Source organism: Rhinolophus sinicus, chromosome 18 (assembly GCF_057876585.1).
Source record: "Rhinolophus sinicus isolate RSI-liver-muscle chromosome 18, RSI-T2T, whole genome shotgun sequence".
Classification (NCBI taxonomy): domain Eukaryota; kingdom Metazoa; phylum Chordata; class Mammalia; order Chiroptera; family Rhinolophidae; genus Rhinolophus; species Rhinolophus sinicus.
This window is the reverse complement of record NC_142518.1, coordinates 96723992-96744423: the sequence shown is the minus strand read 5'-3', so window position 1 is coordinate 96744423 and position 20432 is coordinate 96723992. Positions and strand designations below refer to the sequence as shown.

Below are 20432 nucleotides of genomic sequence, written 5' to 3'. Positions count from 1 at the left end.
CCAATATCTCTGATGAATACCGATGCAAAAATCCTAAATAAAATTCTAGCAAATCGAATACAACAATGCATTAAAAAGATTATTCATCACAACCAAGTGGGGTTCATCCCCGGGCACAAGGATGTTTCAAAATCCGCAAATCCATCAATGTGATACATCACATAAACAAAATAAAGGACAAAAACCAAATGATTATATCAATTGATGCAGAAAAAGCATTTGACAAGATACAACATCCATTTATGATTAAAACACTTAATAAAATAGGTATAGAAGGAAAATGTCTTAACATAATAAAGGCCATATATGACAAGCCCTCTGCTAATCTCATAATTAATGGAGAAAAACTGAAGCCCTTTGCTCTACGTTCAGGAACACGACAGGGCTGTCTCCTATCACCTCTGCTTTTCAACATAGTGTTGGAAGTCCTTGCCAGAGCAATCAGGCAAGAGAAAGAAATAAAAGGCATCCAAATTGGGAATGAAGAAGTTAAATTATCACTCTTTGCAGATGACATGATGCTATACATAGAAAACCCTGAAGACTCCACCAAAAAGCTATTAGAAACAATCAACGAATACAGTAAAGTTGCTGGCTACAAAATCAACATACAAAAGTCCATTGCCTTCCTATATACTAACAATGAAATCTCAGAAAAAGAAATACAAAAAACAATTCCTTTTGCAATTGCAGCAAAAAGAATAAAATACCTAGGAATAAACTTAACCAAGGACGTGAAAGACCTATATGCTGAAAACTATAAGACATTTTTGAAAGAAATTGAAGAAGACACAAAGAAATGGAAAGACATTCCGTGCTCATGGATTGGAAGAATCAACATAGTTGAAATGGCCATATTACCCACAGCAATATACAGATTCAATGCAATCCCCATCAAAATCCCAATGGCATATTTTAAAGAAATAGAACAAAAAATCATCAGATTTGTTTGGAACCACGAAAGACCCCCAATAGCCAAAGCAATCTTAAGAAAAAAGAACAATAATGGAGGTATCACACTTCCTGATTTTGGCTTGTACTACAGGGCTACAATAATCAAAACAGCATGGTATTGGCAGAAAAACAGACACATAGACCAATGGAATAGAATTGAGAACCCAGAAATCAAACCACATAAATATGGACAGATAATTTTTGACAAAGAAGCTAAAAACATACAATGGAGCAAAGACAGCCTCTTCAATAAATGGTGCTGGGAGAATTTGATAGCCACATGCAAAAGAATGAAACTGGACTGCTATCTGTCACCATGTACCAAAATTAATTCAAAATGGATCAAAGACTTAAGCATAAGACCTGACACAATAAACTGCATAGAAGAAAACATAAGTACTAAACTTATGGACCTTGGGTTCAAAGAGCATTTTATGAATTTGACTCCAAAGGCAATGGAAGTAAAAGCTAAAATAAACAAATGGGACTATATGAATCTTAAAAGCTTCTGCACAGCAAAAGAAACCATCGACAAAATAAAGAGGCCACCAACTGAATGGGAGAAGATTTTTGCAAACAGTGCCTCCGATAAGGGCCTAATATCCAGAATATACAAGGAACTCATGCAACTCAACAACAAAAAAACAAACAACCCAATTGAAAAATGGGCAGAGGACTTGAAGAGACATTTCTCCAAAGAGGACATACAAATGGCAAATAGACATATGAAAAAATGCTCAACATCACTAATCATCAGAGAAATGCAAATCAAAACCACAATGAGATATCACCTCACCCCAGTCACAATGGCTATCATCAACAAGACAAATAGTAACAAGTGTTGGAGAGGCTGTGGAGAAAAAGGAACCCTCATACACTGTTGGTGGGAATGCAGACTGGTGCAGCCATTATGGAAGGCAGTGTGGAGGTTCCTCAAAAAATTACGAATAGAATTGCCATATGACTCAGCAATCCCTCTTCTGGGTATCTACCGAAAAATTCTGAAAACATTTAGAGATAAAGACACGTGTGCTCCAATGTTCATTGCAGCTTTGTTTACGGTGGCCAAGACATGGAAACAACCAAAATGTCCTTCGATAGATGAATGGATAAAGAAGTTGTAGTATATATACACAATGGAATACTATTCGGCGGTAAGAAAAGATGATATAGGAACATTTGTCACAACATGGATGGATCTTGAGAGTGTAATGGTGAGCAAAATAAGTCAGACAGAAAAAGCAGAGAACCATGTGATTTCACTGATATGTGGTATATAAACCAAAAACAACAAAAGAACAAGACAAACAAATGAGAAACAAAAACTCATAGACTCAGACAATAGTTTAGTGGTTACCAGAGGGTAAGGGGGGTGGGGGGTGGGAGATGAGGGTAAGGGGGATCAAATATATGGTGATGGAAGGAGAACTGACTCTGGGTGATGAACACACAATGGGATTTATAGATGATGTAATGCAGAATTGTACACCTGAAATCTATGTAATTTTACTAACAATTGTCACCCCAATAAATTTAATAAAATATATTTAAAAAATTTTAAAACTTGTTGAAAAATTAGTTTTTGTGTCTCTTATTTCATATATCTACTGAAAATAAAGAAAGTTTTGTTTTCAATGTGAATAATACACACATTGACCCTCTGACTGAGCGTTTGTTGTTTTACGAGAGTGAATTCCCAGGAATGCCGATCACCAGCCACCACTGGACTTCGTTTAAGTTGTTTTGGGATTTCATTTCTGCCAATAATTGCATGTTGAATATAATGTTATTCAATTTAATTCTCTCCTTAGTCTTTTCATGCATTTCCTTTGCAAATCGTGGAAGATTTTCAATTTACATGTAAGGAAATTCACTCCCAGTAATCAGTGCTCTCTGTTCTCTAGGAGTGAATGGCCCTTGCAGGTCATTGTGTATACTTTCTAATATTATTTTAGAATCATAATTGTGCATTTAATCTATTGTTATTTCTTTAAATGTCCTAGATTCTCCGTCGTAGGTGTTCTCCCATAGAAAATATGATTTGTGTATTTTTTATTTACAAAATAAGGAGAATATGGGGCGGCCAGATGGCTCAATTGTTTGGAGCGCAAGCTCTGAACAACAGGGTTGCTGGTTTGATTCACACATGGGATGGTGGGCTGCGTTCCCTTCAAGTAAACGGCGACTGGACTTGGAGCTGAGCTACACCCTCCAAAACTAGATTGAAGGACAAGTTGACTTGGAGCTGATGGGTCCTGGAAAAAACACACTGTTCCCCAATAAAAATTAAAAAAGAAAGAAAAGGAGAATATGCCCATTTATGTCCTGACTTGTCCTGACTGGTCTGACCCAGGACAACTCCTTTCCTCCTTGTTTGAGGTCCTGGGCCACGCTGGACATGCTACTCCCCACCCCCACCTCCCATCCCCCATCCCAGAGAATACTGTCCCTGCTTCTTTGGCCACAAGTGCTGACTGTGCCTTAATGCCTCCAGTGCTAGCATATTGGCTTAAGAAATTGGCAGTGCCTGCTTATTTATACTCATGTATCCATCCTGTGATGCCTAATGTGTATTCAAGGGGAGAACTAAATTAAAGGAAAACTGTTGTTTTGACCAAAACTCTGAAGATCCTGATCACTGAGAGTAACCCAGTACTTGGTGTTAAATAAAATAGTTACTTCCTTTTGATAATGGTCATGGTTGCCTTTTCGCTGGTTGATTCGTGATATTGATTTAAATTATGTATATTATCTCATGTATAAATGATTTAATGACATATTTGTGAAACTTTGATGATCTCTAAATCCACCTTGATTACATTCAGAAATGTGAAAGATTCATTACTGGTATTTGGGTTTCACTTTATCTGTGTCATTGGTACTGGCAGGAATGCAGATTTTAGGAAGTGGGACATTAACTAGCCTCATTAATCCTGACTTTTTAGGCAGAGCCCTAGACCTTGAATAATATCTAAGTGTGGAATGAAGGTACTTTTATTACATGTCCATTGCCCATAGTATTCTAGGGGTACACTTGCAAATTAAGAGCAAATTCCCCAATCTATATATTACCAAATGTCCAATTTTTCTGTTGTTTTCTCCTCAAAGACCTATGTTCATTGTCAGACGATAGTAACATTATGTAATGTATGAAATTCTTCATGAAATTATTCTGAGTTAAATTAGCTCATTTTTAGTTTTAGCAATTTTTGAACTTACTATGTTACCAATTACTGAGAGTAATATAACAACACAGTTGTATAATATGCATTTCATGGACTATTAAGTAGAACACAAAACACATTTGAATGATTTGTTACCCATAATCTAGTTTTGGTATGTGTCAGTAATTGGTAACAAAGTGAGAACATGTAGCCCATTCGAAAGGATTGTTACCCATAATTTTGTATGAGTCAATTGCCTTATTACTGAAGAGAAAAAACTAGAGTTTCGAGTCCAATTTTTCTAGCAAATAACTGGCAATACCTCTCAACGTAATATTTAATAATTCTCCTATGATATTTGATTAAAGCAAGATGAACCATAGCTCATTTTGAAAGAGCAATCAAACCTCTAAAGCAGCAATCTTATCTTGTGGTTTGATTCACGCAGTTCCTATCTTAATTATCTTTCACTCTTTTGGCCTATCTCACACAGGCTGCATGATTGGGCACTCTGGCCCCACCAACCATTTTCAGAAATTCCTGTGGATAAGGGAAAGAGGAAGTTAGCCCCAGCCACTCATCTTATGAGTTTCCAAATTAATTAGTTTTCCTGCAGTTATGCTAGGCTATCCACCCATAGGCATGTCTCTTGCAGATTTGTACAATCATCATCTCCTTCAGGACCTGTGATAAAAAGTCTAGTACTGGTCAACCGATGGACTTGTAATGAGAAGAGAGTGTACCTGGAACAAATAGTCAAGACCAGCCAGTAAGAACAACCTTATGTTATGTGAAGCCACAGATGTTGGGTAGAGGGTAGCACCTGTCCCCTGTCAGCTGTACCATTATTTAAGATGGTGTTGAAATCCCTTCCCTGAATCTCTAAGATAGGAACTTCCAACAATATAAGGTCACTCACTGAGCACTGCTTCTTAATTGCATGGTAGAGACCCTATGTCTATAATTATTTTTTAAGTAGTCAGTGGCATCTTTTTCCAGTCCTTATTTGTGTTCCTTTCTTCACTGTGGGTGCCACTGTTACAGACACATTGACTTTATTAGAATGTCAGGTTTCAAACACAAACGGATCTTGACATTTTCACATCAAAGTTTTGATTTGTCTTGTTATCCTTTTTGGAAAACTGTTGTAATACTAGTCAGGATGGCATGGAAGAAGTGTCTGCCCAGTATATTGGAAGAACATACTAGCAACAGCAATTCACTTTCATCAGTCTCTGCATGGGAACACAGCTCTATCAATATGAAAGACTGAGTGATCAACTCAACCAAGTACTATTATTCACCAGAAATGGCAGCATTTTGCCTCTCAGAAGACTCCCTCAGGTTAATGATCTAGACAACAGTATAGGAGGGCTTAAGGCAGAACATTATGGCTTGGTTTAGCTCCTCTCCCTACCTGGCCACACCCCACTCCCACTTCATTTTAGGGCCAGTGAATTTCTTCAGAGATGACTGAGCATCTCTTTGGAAACCAACCTCTTTAATTTTGCTCTGATGCCAGGAGGTAGCCCAGCAACCCAGACTTTGCTTTACTCTGAACTGTGTTTTTTTCTGGCCAATTTGGATGCCTTACATTGAAGCTGTTGTGGCTCAGTACCAAGTTGGGGCTGGAGGGTGCTTGTTAACTGGCTGTGCCAAAAAAGGTCTCCTCTATTTCCTTGCCTATGTAAGCCTACTTCTTTTCTGGGCAGTGGTTAATTTGTTGAAAGTGAGGTGAAGACATTTGATAGTTTGGGTGGGAGAGGGTGCTAAATATAAATAAGAACTATTCTAAGGTGCATTCAAAGACATTTCTAACCTTTAGTTTCATAGGTAGCTCTGGTTCCTCTGTTGCTTTATTAGCATGGGTTTTATCCAGATGTTGGCATCACAGAACCTGAAGTTTACTCACCAAAGGTTAAAAAATAAATAAATAAATCCATATTTCTTTGTGATTAGAAACTAAAGTATGTAGCCTTTATGTGGCAAGTTGACATTTCAAAAACTTATTATTTATCCTTGTACTTGGTTAAATTACTTTAAAGACATGGAAGAATGAGGTCATTCTGATTTCCCATCCAGTAAAAACCTGATGCCTGGGATACTTAGAAAACCTGTACCTAAACCCATATTCCTTTACCAAGTGACATGACAATGACCAAGAGTAGATTCTTTATTAGTCAAAAACAGTTGTTAGGGCCGGCCCGGTGGCTCAGGCGGTTAGAGCTCCGTGCTCCTAACTCCGAAGGTTGCCGGTTCGATTCCCACATGGGCCAGGGGGCTCTCAACCACAAGGTTGCCGGTTCAATTCCTCGAGTCCCACAAGGGATGGTGGGCTGTGTCCCCTGCAACTAAGATTGAACACGGCACCTTGAGCTGAGCTGCCGCTGAGCTCCCGGATGGCTCAGTTGGTTGGAGCACGTCCTCTCAACCACAAGGTTGCTGGTTCGACTCCCACAAGGGATGGTGGGCAGCACCCCCTGCAACGGCAACTGGACCTGGAGCTGTGCTGCGCCCTCCACAACTAAGACTGAAAGGACAACTTGAAGCTGAACGGCACCCTCCACAACTTAGATAGAAAGGACAAAAACTTGACTTGGAAAAAAGTCTTGGAAGTACACACTGTTCCCCAATAGCGTCCTGTTCCCCTTCCCCAATAAAATCTTAAAAATAAATAAATGAATAAATAATACTCAAACTTGATTTCCTTTAAAAAAAAAAAAACAGTTGTTAAACTTAATAATTGTAATGACTTCTCCCCCTTCCATATACACTTGTGTCCATAGCACATCAAAGTCATTTTGGGTCCCTTCATTGGGAAGACCTAAGTGAATGGTTTAATGGGTAAATCCAATGAGTATTGGCACTTAAAAATAAGTCACAAAATTGAGGATTCCAAAAGGGTGACTCTCTAATTGGTGACATTCTCAAAATCAAGACTCTTAGGGAAAGAGAAGGTGACCCTTCTCAGAATTTAGGGTGGCATCTGGCTCAGTGGTTCTTTTGCAAGTGTTCATTCCTAGGCCTGCCATGTCACTCAGCTTCATGAGACATGTACTTAATGTCTACTCTCTAGTGAGAATGTTAATGTACTATAAATTCTTGGTATGAAATATTCCAAATCAAACTCAAATTTGCCTTAAGTGTTGTTTCATTCTTTTTATTTATGTGGGTGATGGAAAGAGAATGGATAATATTGGGCACTTCAAGGCAAAGTCTTTGAAATGGAGTGTATTTCTTGTTATACTGGTTCCTTGTTATATACAGATGTTTTATAACTGAATAGTATTCCATTGTCTGTATTACCACATTTCTTTATCCATTCATCTGTGGATACACATGTATGTTGTTTCATACCTTGGCTATGGTGAATAATGATGCAATGAACATTGGGGTGCAGGCATCTCTTTGAGATAGTGATTGCATTTCCTTTGGCTTTATATGCAGAAGTGATATTGCTGTGTCATGGTAATTCTATTCATGACTGGTTCTCCAGCCACTTCTGATTGTGTTCTATTTAGAAGAACTATAGAGGTTAGAGGCTCAAAAGTAGGCATGTCTTCTCTGATCAGAAAAGATGGAATGACCAACTCCATATGGTCCTTCCTTCTGGTTCCTAACGCCTAGAGGTGGGGAGAGGGTTGGGAAGAGAGGCCCTCTGTAGAGCTGCTCTCAGAGCTTGAGGGGAAAGCAGACAGCAAGATTTGGGCCCTCAGTGTGATAGGTGCATTGGACTTGGTGTGTTCAAGAGTGCCTCCTGCCCACTTCCACATCTCTGCCACTACCTGGCATTGGCATAGCTAGAGGACAGAAGATATCAATGCACATTGTTGACTGTGACATGAGAACATGTGACCCTCTGGTAAAGATGAAATTTTTATGATGGAAGCTGTTCCTTATATTTCCAGCTTCACTGAGAAATTTGGACTTAGCTGCTAGGGAATGCTTTGCTGTTTCTGCCTCATTCTGTGTACTCTTAGCCTGTGAAAAATGGATCAAGGAATGGTGGCCTTAAGCCCTCCTATACGGTTGTCTAGATCATTAACCTGAGAGAGTCTTCTGAGAGGCAAAATGCTGTGTTCCTGGTGAATAATAGTACTTGATTGAATTGATCACTCAGTCTTTCATATTGATAGAGCTGTGTTCCCATGCAGAGACTGATGAAAGTGAATTGCTGTTGCTAGTATGTTCTTCCAATATGCTGGGCAGACACTTCTTTTGATACTCCCATGGCTCAAATGCCTGTTAAATCCTAAAGAAAGCACATACTGGTTGGCCATGGCAGTATTGGGGATGTGGGAAATGTTGGGTCCCCGGGAAGAATATGGTCATGGTCTGTTGTCAGGCTTCTGTCCTCGGACACTAAGGTGCTGAACACAATGATATCCACTATGCAGAGCAAGGGCATATGAGGAATCATTAGGAATCCCGATTCTGTGGATGGGAATGCGGTTGGAGTTTATCCAAACATTTCCATGTTTTACCCAAGCATTTCTTCACTCTTTTGCTGATCATCTTCTGCACGTTGGTGGGAAGAGAAATGTCATGTGGGTCCTGTCAATGAACAGCACATGAAACTGGGGACATTTGGATCCTCATGGGCAAGTGAAGACGAGCCTGGATGTCCAGGAATCTCCCAGGTCAGGTCTCCAGGCTGGAAGATTAAGCCCTCCTATTCCTCTTGCTGAAGAGTGCACATATCCACAGGCTGTAGCCGTCCCTCCCCCTATTTAGCTGCTAGAAGGCAGTGCTGCTTGGTCTGACCTCTCCACCATTTTGGTCTTCTCACTGGTGGCAATGACATTGCCTCAAGAGGACTTTGCCTGCACTTGCAAGGAAAAGAGTGTTTTAGACACAACAGTGAGGCATTTATGTGTCGTGTGTGGGCCTGCAGCTACTGGAGGGGTGAGAGGAAAAGGGGAAATTGCAGTTTGAGGAAGGAAGGAGCACTATGGTTTCCTCATTTCAGGCTTTTGATTTCTCTTGGTTATTGAAACCTGGGGCCAGCACAAGAGGGTCCAGCAGGGATACAAGGACACTCTGAGTACATAAGAAAAATGGGGAAGATAAGGGCGTTTGGTGTAAAAGTTGTGGTGGGCATTGTGGTTTCAGCGACGTGTCTCCTTGTCCCTTTTCTCCATTCTCCCACACTACCTTTGGGTCAGCAAAGCTGGAGGACAGAAGATAACAATGGACACTGATGGATATGATATGAGAAAATACGACTCTCTTGTAAAGTTGAGACATTTATTATAGGGACAGGTGTTATTTTTCTGTTTTCTAAGTGTATTTGGTTCTGTCTGCCCGTGAAGGCTTTGCTGTCTCATGTTTGTTCTGTGTTACCTTAGACCTATGAAAAATGGCCACTGGGGGAAGGTAGCCCTTTATCCTGTTATATTCTTGCATAGTAAAACAATCTGAGGGAGTTCTGAGAAGGAACTGCTGTTGATTATGCTGATTTTGTTTTCCAGAGACATTTTCCCCCCCTCTCTCCTGTATCCTTATTGACTCTTGGGAACTGTTTATGGTGTTCATTTCTCTCTCTTTTCCAGGAAGGTCTAGTTGACCTTTTGGTTTCAACTGCTTAAATTGTTCCCTTCGACCTAGTTCTCAGGTATTACAAGCATTTTTGCTGCCTTGTGGGAAAATCCTGGGTTGTAAAATTGACAAGAGGCTTATTTAGCTATAAAGGTTTGCATACCTTGCAAAGAAGCAATTTAACTTTTTTTTCTTTTTAGATATAATATTAATATTCAAAAAGTCACGATTAGAGACAGCTTCAATGACATTACAGATGATTCCATGAAGTGAGGCAGGGAGCTCATATCTAGGCTGGATAGTCGCAATCAGTATGATCATTCTGCTAGTTCATGACTAGCACTGTTCAGAGTGCTTTGAAAATCTAAAGGCACAATATGAGCACTAGATATTACTGCTGAACGAGCACACTGGGAGTTCTGAGAAGGATGGGGCTTGGGCATGATTTTAACTTTTATTGCTTGTCCTCTAGCCTACTTATGCTTTTACCCCTACCAGTGTCCTCTGGGAGTTCTCTATGATCAATATGATCAATTGGGATGAAGATTAAAACTATAAATCTTGTTAAAGATGGTTTAAATTGATATGCTGATGTCAATGGTCTTTTGGCAAATTGAGCTGTACTTTTCCTCTCATGTCCACCCTGAAGGAGCAGAGGTCTGATCTCTATGTCTTATGATACACGGGACCTGATAGAACACTTAGTGGGAGGTAAGGATTCAGATCCTGTGTTAGGGATATTTAGTGTGCAGGCCTCTCAAAAGGGTGCAAAATGTGTGCGCTCCTGTAACAATTTGAATGATTGCGCCTCTAGATCCTTCTGGATTTGAGTTTGCCCTCTCAGTCTGTCCACTGGCCAAAAATAACTCTCCAGAAAATCCACCAAAAGAACAGTTTATTCGGGAAAGGAAAAAAGTTCACCCCAGGAGTGTGTGAATGCACACTTCCCACCAACACTCCAACCAGCCATCCACGTGCAAAAAGCCCCAATTCCAAGATGGCTTCTCTATTTATTAGCATCCCTCCCCTGGAAGTTACCACAAAGTTTAACAGGAAGTCAGGACTAGAGAGTTAGCAAGGGGCCCAGCTCCACCCATAGTCCTCGGAGCTCTATGGTTAATTATCTTAAGATGCCAGTTCACTTTTATCAAGTCCATCATGCTGACTCTAGGAGCACAATATATGGCAGCCTGACTGCTGCCAGCCAGGCCACCTCATAAATTAGATTTGAATTGGCCTTCTGAGCTTCTCTTGCCTCTTCTTATTCATATGCAGACCTACTGTACTGCTTCTTATCAATTTCAAAAAAGAACAGTAGTGGGCTGTACTTAGTAACTCCTAAGGAGATTCACTGATTTTCTCAATCTCCCCCATCAGTCACATGCAGTGTCCCTACAGAATGCTGGAAAGACCTATCTTAGACTTCACTCTAGTCTCAGCTTGGAGACTACAGGTTGTGCAGTCAGGATGCTGAGCTACAGTATGTGGACTATGGTTAATGCCAGGAACCAAGCACCTGTGCTTCTCTCCTCCAGAGCTCAGAATAGATGTCTCACATACTGAAAATTTTGCTAAGAGCGTAGATCTTATATCAGGCTCTTATTACAAAAAGTAATAATAATACTAATTAATGAGAGTGGAATTAAATTTGGAGGGAATGGATATGTTTATGGCATAGAATATGGTTGTGGTTCACAGATATGTACTTATCTCCAAACTCAAGTTGTATACATTAAATATGTACAGCTTTTTGTATGTGAGTCATACCTTCATACATCAATAAAGTGGTTTAAAAATAATAATAAAAAAGACCCTCCAATGGGATTTATAGATGATGTAATACAGAATTGTACACCTGAAATCTATGTAATTTTACTAACAATTGTCACCCCAATAAATTTAATAAAATAAAATAAAAAAAAAAAGACCCTCCCATGATTATAGATGAGTGCTCCCCCTCAAATGTTTTTAGATTGTAGAACTGAAGGGTAAGAATGGTTGTACATGGGGAAGTGGGAAATGCCATTTACTACTTCTGCACTTTTGTTTTGCCTTGATTTTGCATTTATATGTAGCATTTGCATTGGCAGTGTATAAGGTTAATGTTTAGTCCATAGGATTTTGAATTTCATAGAACCACAGCAGTTCTGCAGAAGCCATGACCCTCACCTGGAGGAATTTGACTGAAGGAGTGGCCCTGTGACATAAGCTATTTGTTATATGGCCAGAAGTGGACTTTGGGGTATTGTTATTTTGGGACTGGCTTGGAATTTGGGTTGTTTTCATTGTTTATAATATGTGTTTGTAATATAGGGACCATCACTAAAGGACAGCATGTTAACTGCGGTCAGCTGGGACGCCTGGGCATACAAGAGACGGCATCACTTTTGCAATTACTCAAATCTTTTAAAAAGTTTTACATATGGTGACATGTCAAAATGTGTATGTATGTACTACATTTGTATTATACAGAGTGGAAGGCAGTAGTATCTGGCTGGTTTGTGTCCTCAGCAGGCACTTTTTCTCTGAGACCTTCCCACACCCTTCTGTTCACTGTGTGACTGAGTTCCCCGGGCTGTAACTACTTAGTTTTGTATTTTTCACCTTATCCTAGTTGAGCCAATCATACTTTTATTATATTTAGAGTTGGAACTAGGCTTCAAGAATGAGTGATAGCCTGCACAGGTTCACTAATATCCTTTCACTGCAGAGAACGTAATTTAAAAGACCTACTATTGAGCTACTCTGAGCTTTCCTCATATTGGTGTCTTTAAAACATGTTTGTTCAAATATATAGTAACAGAAAGAAACTAGACTTCAGGTGGTGAGCACACAATAGAGTATACAGATGTCAAATTATAATCTTGTGCACCTTAAAATTATATATTACTAACCAATATTACTCTGATAAATTGAATTTGAAAAAAACAAAAAATGTGTTTGTTGCTTAGTTTTCTTGCATTTTGTAAAATACCTGTGTTCTTCCAATAAAATTTATTTGTTTCAGAAGATCACTCTTATAGATTTTTATTATTCCCAATGAACACCACTGTGGTCAAGGGAGCTATGGCTCTGCCATGGGCATCATCACCTGAACCAGGGCAGAGCTCTGAGCTCTAGAATTTGATGCATCAAGAGAAGGGGTTTGCAGTTTCACCTACAAAACTTACAAAAATATGGAGCAACAAGCAGCATTTTTTAACATTTATAAAAGTGGAAGAAAAAATGGAATAACATTTCTGGAGGACAATTTAGCAAATTCCATTAAAATTCTTAAAAATATGCAGTCCCCTTTTTTTTTTGCAATACTACCTCTTAGGAATTCATCCAACATAACATAATCAGTAAGATACATAAATATTTATGTAGGGAATAGATTATCATAGCATTATATATAATAGTGAAACAAGTACAGAAAATAAACGTTTAGCAATAAAAGAGAGGTAAATAGTGTGCCGGTAAGTTTAATACAATAATATACAGCTATTGAAATTATTTTGTGAAATAATATTTAATAACCTGAAAAAATATCCCCATATTAGATTAAGTGAAAAAAAGCAAGTTACAAAACAATGTATTTAATATGATCCCAACTTTGGAAAATGCACACATATGTGGGTGTGAGAGTATATATATGCATGTATGAGTGTGTGGGCATGTGTGTGTGTGTGTGTGTGTGTGTGTGTGTTTAGAAAAGACTGGAAGGAAAGTCTCCAAAATGTTAACAATAGTATCTCTGAATATCAGAATTATTAGTAATTTAAATTTTCTTCTTGGTGATTTTCTGTACTTACCACATTTTTAAAATGAACATGTGCTACTTTGAAACAGAGAAAAACACAATAAATGTTACTTTAAAAATTGAAGAAAAAAAAGAATAAGGGTATAGTGGCAGGGGAATGAGGTCTCCAGGCCATTCCTGAAATTCATCCCCTTTGTTAAGCTCTCCCCTTTGTTTAGAGAAGTATTCCCCTAAAGGTAGTAGGTAATTTAATACCTCCCCATGAAAAGTGATCCTCTGAAGCACATCATTGAAGGCCATAATTACATATTTGGGGATTGTGGAGGTGGTGGGGGAACCTCCTGATTCTCCTAAGGTTAAGGCAGAGGTAGGGTGACTAGCTTGGTTGTACAGAAGATCAGTCCGGAGGTCAGCAGGACCAAAATTAGAAGCAGCAAGCACACAGTTTATTCCTAGTGAGGCCTGCATTTGACTCTTGGTCCCTTGTATCTGAGGTATCTTTCATTACACCACACCACTAGGTCTTATAAAAGCTTTGTAATAGCAGTATTAAATTAGTTAAGTGGGTAGAAGAATCTTTTGGCATTGTTTGTTCTTTAAACATATCAATACAATTTCTAGTTCTTACATAAAATTTCCAATTAACTAAAATTGCCTGTCTTCTGTACAATTTACCATAGTTTAAACATTTCAGAAAATAACCTTATTACTGTGGTCATTAAAGTTTCATTCTTCAGGAAAGGAAAGCAAGACTGGGGCATTCTGTTCTACCTGTAAATATGTTATGCTGAGTGGTTAGGCACGGGTTTCTCCCTGGAATTTCATAAAGATCTTGGGCTGCAGGTATTAGCAACTCTGGTCTAGCCATGCAGTCTAGAGGGACCCTGGCTGCAATGTTTCATTTCTTGCCTGAGGAAGTTTATAGGTTTACTTTTTAAATGAGTAGAATTCATGAAGGGCATACTCGTTAACACTGGGCTTTTTCCCTTCCCAAATCTACTATTCATCTGTCCTCCTCATCTTGGTAAATGGCAATTCTTTCCTTCCTACTGCTCAAGCCAAACACCTTGGTGTCCTCCTTGAGTCCTCTGTTTCTTTCATGCCCCACACTAACTCCATCAGCAAATCCTCAGCTCTACCTTCAACATACAATCAGAATCTGATCACTTCATTGCATCTCCAATTTTCCAAACCAGCTTTACTGATACGGGCCAAATGAAAGAGCCCAGCCCCTGCTATAGGAATTTTAAGTCTCCTTTTCCCTAGTTTCTTAGCTCCCTAGTTCCTGATCTTAATCACCTTTCAAATCAGCTTTCTAATCTTGAATGGAAGATTGTTCCTAGCCTGAGTCATAGGACATCCCCTACCCCCTGCTCCAGGCCATTCCAGGCCCAGCTCCTGGGTGAGCAACGCCACCTGAATGACCAGATTAATCAGAGGAAAAGGCCAGAGGCTCCATAAAGCTAAACAGAATTTCTATCACATAGCCACCTTGCATCGATGGCTTTGGGTCCCGCTTCTTGGGCCTATACTTTTAACTCTGTTTAACCAAAATCTATCTCTCTTCATCTAGGGGCCGATGGGATACAAATGATGCCCCCGGAAGACTTCCAGTGAATCCTATCCAAAGAGGTCAACATGGCCTCCCTGGTGGATCCTGAGACCCCTTCCCCTCATCTAAGATCAGATAGGGTGAAAGACCCGTGAATACCCAATAGATAGGGACAATGGCCACATTCAGCAGGAAGCAGATACAGAAGAAGAGATCTCCAGTCCCTCAATTTCCCCTAGAGGTTTATGGGGATCACGTCTCAAGGGGGACATAAGACAGGCAGTTAGAGACAGGAATTGTGTCTCCAATATGCCCAAATATGTCAGGTAACATTCCTGCACGTCCAACATGGCCTACAAAAAGCGACCGCCCAGAATGCCTCTCCTTTCCACTCAAACCTTTCCCTTATCTACTATAACCATCAATCAGTATGAGGAAGCTAAAGAATACAAAATACCTAACTAGCTTAGACCTGTCACTGACATCTGTTCAGTAAAGGCCACAATGACCTTCATCTGACCTTAGCCTCATTATACCATCATTATAAAATATCATACCTGTGCCCAGAAGTTCATTAATATCATTATAACAGACTGAATTCTGGGAAGGAGCATGCACAGTCTAAAAAGATGAAGTAATAGCCTCCTGTCAATCATAGGTGCCAATCAAGTGGCCCCACACTTAGAGAGGAGTAGCCCATTCTAGAGAAAATAAAATAAAAACTCCCAAGTCCTCTCCAGTTGGAGCTTTTTGAGCTTCTCTGTTGCTCAGGCCTACTTCTATCTCTTTGGAGTGTACTTTCACTTCTAATAAACTGCTCTTTCACCACTGCCTTTTAGTGTCCCACTCAATTCTTTGTTTGGGTTACCAAGAACCTGGACACCACACAGAGAAGGGCCTGCTCTCCAGTAACATTACCACTTTCCTGGACTATTGTAATTATCTTCTTCTTTCCTTGCTTTATACAGTTACTTCTTGTACATATCTTTTGTTGAACATCTACACATATTTCTGGATAAAGAACTTGGCATTAAAATTGCTGGGTCACAAGGATGCTTATGTTTAGCTTTGGTAGATATTGGTAAACAGGTTCCCTGTTTGGTTGGACCAATTTTCACTCCTATCAGCAGTGTAACTTCATAGTAAAGGCAAGGAAAGGACTTGTTTGAGGAAGAAAGCATGGCCACAATCCCATCCCATTAATGTATCAAGTGTATTCATTTTTCCTCATTCCTTTTAATTTGGGAGATACCTTCTTCATGCCGTTGGAAGAGACACCAGATACATGTGTATATACGAGTACACATACCTTGTCTTCCCCCCCCCGAAAGCACCTGCACCGATTGACATTGGCAACTTGCAACAGGGAGCAAGGCAGCTCCAAACCTTTTAGAGACTGATTGGAAACTGCATTTAAGTCAATGCTAGTGCCAACGTACCCAGAACACCCTTGCAGTAGTACCTACCACAGAGTGGAGGAAGTGCTTATGGAGGTTAGGCGGACATGGAGCTCTTCCCTGAGTCTGACACTCAGTGGGCTCAGTGAGACCCTGAACTCCCCTCCTCTGGAATTCTTCTACCAGGTCCTGGATATACTTAGCTTTCAGCCACATCTACACATTCTACACATTGTTTAGAGTGTATATTATTGTTATTGTTGTTGATGTTCAGCCTCATGGTGCCACCCCGCCTCAGACAGGGACATTTAGGTCTCCTTTTAAACCCACCAAAACAAGTCCCCAACCCCATCCTCAGGTGGAAGGTTCCTTACTTGGCTGGTAGTTGTCAGGGCTACCCTGAGGTTCTGTTGCTTCCTCTAACCTCTGTGCTCCAACACATGATGTCACAGAAGACATTAAAGTTATCTTCTGCACCCTCTGAAGGATGCAGAGAAGGCATGGAGTGGGAGGTTGTCCCCATCCTTTCCTTCCCAAGTCCATCATATCATGGTCCCTACTCCCCCTGCTGCTACAGGCTGCTCCAGCAAGCCTGACTTCAGAAACCTCCAGCCAGAGACAGGTGCCTGTCTCCTATACACTGCTACATTGGCCACCTGGCCCCTGGGGAAAGGGCAATTGGAGTAAGAAGGGGCAAATCGAAGCTATTAGAGCTCCACCTCCTTATCAGCCAAGGAAGTAAAATGCAATAGCTTATCCTTATGGGAACTGCAAAGATTTTTGCCACCATCCAAGACTTGAAAAATGCAGGTGTTATTGCTACCACACACAGGCTAATGTGGAGCCACAGCTAACACAGGCTCTCCAGCTGACGTAGATTACTATGCTAGTAGGTCTGCCCCTTGGCCCTTAGCATCTAGCATCCAGTGGTGCTCAAAATGTCGGGGGTAAAACAATATGTTATATGGAGCCTGTGGCAAGCTGATAGGAGAATCACAGTGGAGGCTGCTAGGATGTAATATATACTACGAACCAGCAGCTAATATATAATGCTGTTTCTCCCATTGCCAAGATTTGCAAGCCTGGGAACAGAGGGGTGGAAATAAAGGTGATACCTCTCATAATTAATACTCCTGACTCATCTGCAAGTTTTACTTTCCGTCTCTGCAACTCTGATCTCTGTTGGTTTAGAGGTTTTAGTTTCCTAGAGGAAACACATCCAGTATGGGACGAAACAATGGGTCCACTAAACCTGAAGCCGCTCTTAGCTCTTGGAGCCGTTCGAATGGAATTCTGGTGTTCATGCTATAGAATGAGGACAGGGAGGAATATGGATGAGTCTCGGGATCTCCTAACGTGCCCTTTTATACTACAATCCTGAGGGGGTGCACAGCGGAGTACTGCGACTCTACAAGGACCACCAATGGCTCGGACTCTTTAGGAATGAAGGACTGAGACTCCCCAGTAAGGCAAACAGAATGTGAAATTGAATGAGAAGTCACAAATAACACGGCCACTCAATACTTTGTGCAGAAATGAGGACTATACCTTCTATCTGTATTTTCCTGCTTATTGTCATTAAAAAGAAAAATAAAAAACCTCTCATCTCTTCTTTAGTATTATAAATAGGATAGAGTGGTGGTAGCGGTGAATTCACCCTTTAGGTCATGGAATTGTAGAATATAAATATCAAATTGGGATAATGGCAGAACTAGAGAAAGACGAGACTTCACTGGAAGCAGATCTTGAACTGTACACAGAGGCCCCATGACCTCACCTCTGATAATGATAGCTGGAAATGTTTGTATGTGTTGTCTCTCTCTGGGTAGTTCTTGGTTGTACATGGAGTAATTAAATTATACCAGGAGGGAGCATTTTTGGAATTATATGAATGGAAGAAGGGTGTTTGTACATGCTAGGAATCCAAGGAATAGAAGGTAATTATTGTCTCTATTACTTTTCTGTCTATCTAGCAACCCCTTCTTTTGGTAACTGCTGAAAATCACAGGGATTCGCTTCGTCAGACAACAAGAGTACTTGGGTTAGAAACACAGGTGATGAAAAAACATTAGTAGTACCCAGTAAAGTCCCTGAATATGTGATCTCCTTGCTTGTTCTGCTGCCTCCCCCTTTTAAGACTTTGGTTGCCTTGCCCAGAGTCATTCAGATTCTTTGGTTCATCAAAAGTTGCCTTATGAACTTGACCTCTATGTTCCCAAGCATTCTTCAGAAAGGATTTGAAATTAAGCTCTTAGATTTCAGTAAAACTACCCAAAATAGGGAAGTGTGGTAAGTCGTGTATTGCAAGACAGAAAGTTTACAACTCTCTGACCACTTCCACCCCTATATAGGCTGACCTCGGAGATATTGTGAGTTCTGTTCCAGACCACCTCAAGAAAATGAATATCACAATAAAGGGGTTGTAATCATTTTGCTGGTAGAGGGTCTTGTATTCAATTTGTAAAAAAATGCAACACTTGTGAAACACAATAAAACAAGGTATGCCTGTACTGGGGACAAGGAGAATTCTAGAGACAGTCTCTCTGAGTTTCTGGAGAAGGGAGCCAATGCCAGTAGTCATTCAGGTGACCAGAACCAGGCTCAGTCTGCGGGCCAGCAGGCCTTCAAAAAAGTGGGTCAAGGGTCACGACAGAAAGCCGAGGCCAGAGGCCAGCCTGAGGGAGTCCAGGGCCTGGAACCTGCACCTGTGCCTGTAAAGTCAGAAGTTTGGTCAGTTCAGGAGTGGCCCTGGAGGAAAGCAAGGGGGAAATGATAGAGTCAAGGTAGAAAAGGAACTCTTTAGAGGTGCTCCCTCCCATTTGGTGCTTTCAGAGGACTGTGTCTTTAGGAAAGCCTGAATTAAAAGACATTTTTTGTAGCTCTAGGGTAGTGGTAGCAGCACTCAAGAGAACTACATTGAACTCCACAGTTAAGCCTATGCCAAAAGTTGCCAGAGATACTCAGCTCATGAAAGTCGGATGATTATGGAAGAGAACAGATTAATAAATCCAAGTTTCACTGGCTGTTTTTTTGTTTGTTTGTTTGTTTGTTTGGCTGTGGGGTGAGAGACATTTTACCTGCAGTGAATTAGGGGAAATGATTTGAAAAGTGAAACCCAAAACCAAAAGCCTGTGTTCTTTGCAAGTTAAAATTTTAAACTGTAACTCAGGGGTGTCCAAATTTTTTTCAACGTTTTTCACCAAGGGCCATATGCAGTAAAATACACAAACAGCCGGGCCACTCACTCGAGGTGAAGTACATATTGCCTCACCTGGTTTATTTAAGTAAACTAAATATATTTTTGGAATTTGCTGCTGGCCAATTAAAAATGGATTGCGGGCCGCAGTTGGCCCGTGGGCGGCAGTTTGGAAACCCCTGCTGTTTAGAAATGTGTATGTTTGATCTTACTGTTAATGGGAAAAAAGCTGTTTTCTGAGGAGAAAGTGACATTTAATTATTTTCTGCACGGAAACCGATTTGCTTTTATTTGCGTACTTGTTATCAAGAATGCTTTTAATGTTTCATTAAAAGTAATTTCTTTGGTTAGAATTCAAATCCTAAGTGACTATGAGTTGCATCTACCCCTCCATTAGCATGCACTGGCACAAGCACCGAATCTTGCCGTGTATAATGCCCTCATGTATATAATGTGCACCCACGTTTTTGGCGCAAACTTTCAGGGAAATGGAATTAGTACTACCTGTGTATAATGCGCATCCTTATTTTTTCCTCACAAATTTGAGCAGAAATGTGCGCATTATACATGGCAAAATACGGTACTTGGGAGAGCTAAACTGAGGTTGCAGGAATAGAGTGCCTAGTCCTGTTTGTCCAGAATTGCAGCATCTGTGGCACTTGGATAGTGAATTTTACACCAAAATTTAAATTGAGGCCTCGCAATTTAAATACAAATAATAAAAAATTAAAAACTAATCATGACAATGAGTCTCCTATTAGTAATAAAAATAAAATTGTTGCAGTATTTCATCACCACTATACTTCTCTGTTCTTGTCTCCTCTTCTGAAAATCGGGGGTAATAATCCCTATCTCGGGTTGTGAGGATTAAATGAAATGATATACATAT

General features: G+C 40.2%; 1 long non-coding RNA gene across 1 annotated transcript in view; it reads left to right on the top strand.

The window, feature by feature from the left end:
* Window positions 1-17667, top strand: part of LOC148754678 (uncharacterized) — a 35319-nt gene extending 17652 nt beyond the window's left edge. The window contains exon 3 of the long non-coding RNA XR_016019909.1: window positions 14972-17667. This is a non-coding gene — a long non-coding RNA (uncharacterized LOC148754678). The remainder of the gene's footprint in view (window positions 1-14971) is intronic.
* The last annotated feature ends 2765 nt before the right edge of the window (window positions 17668-20432 follow it).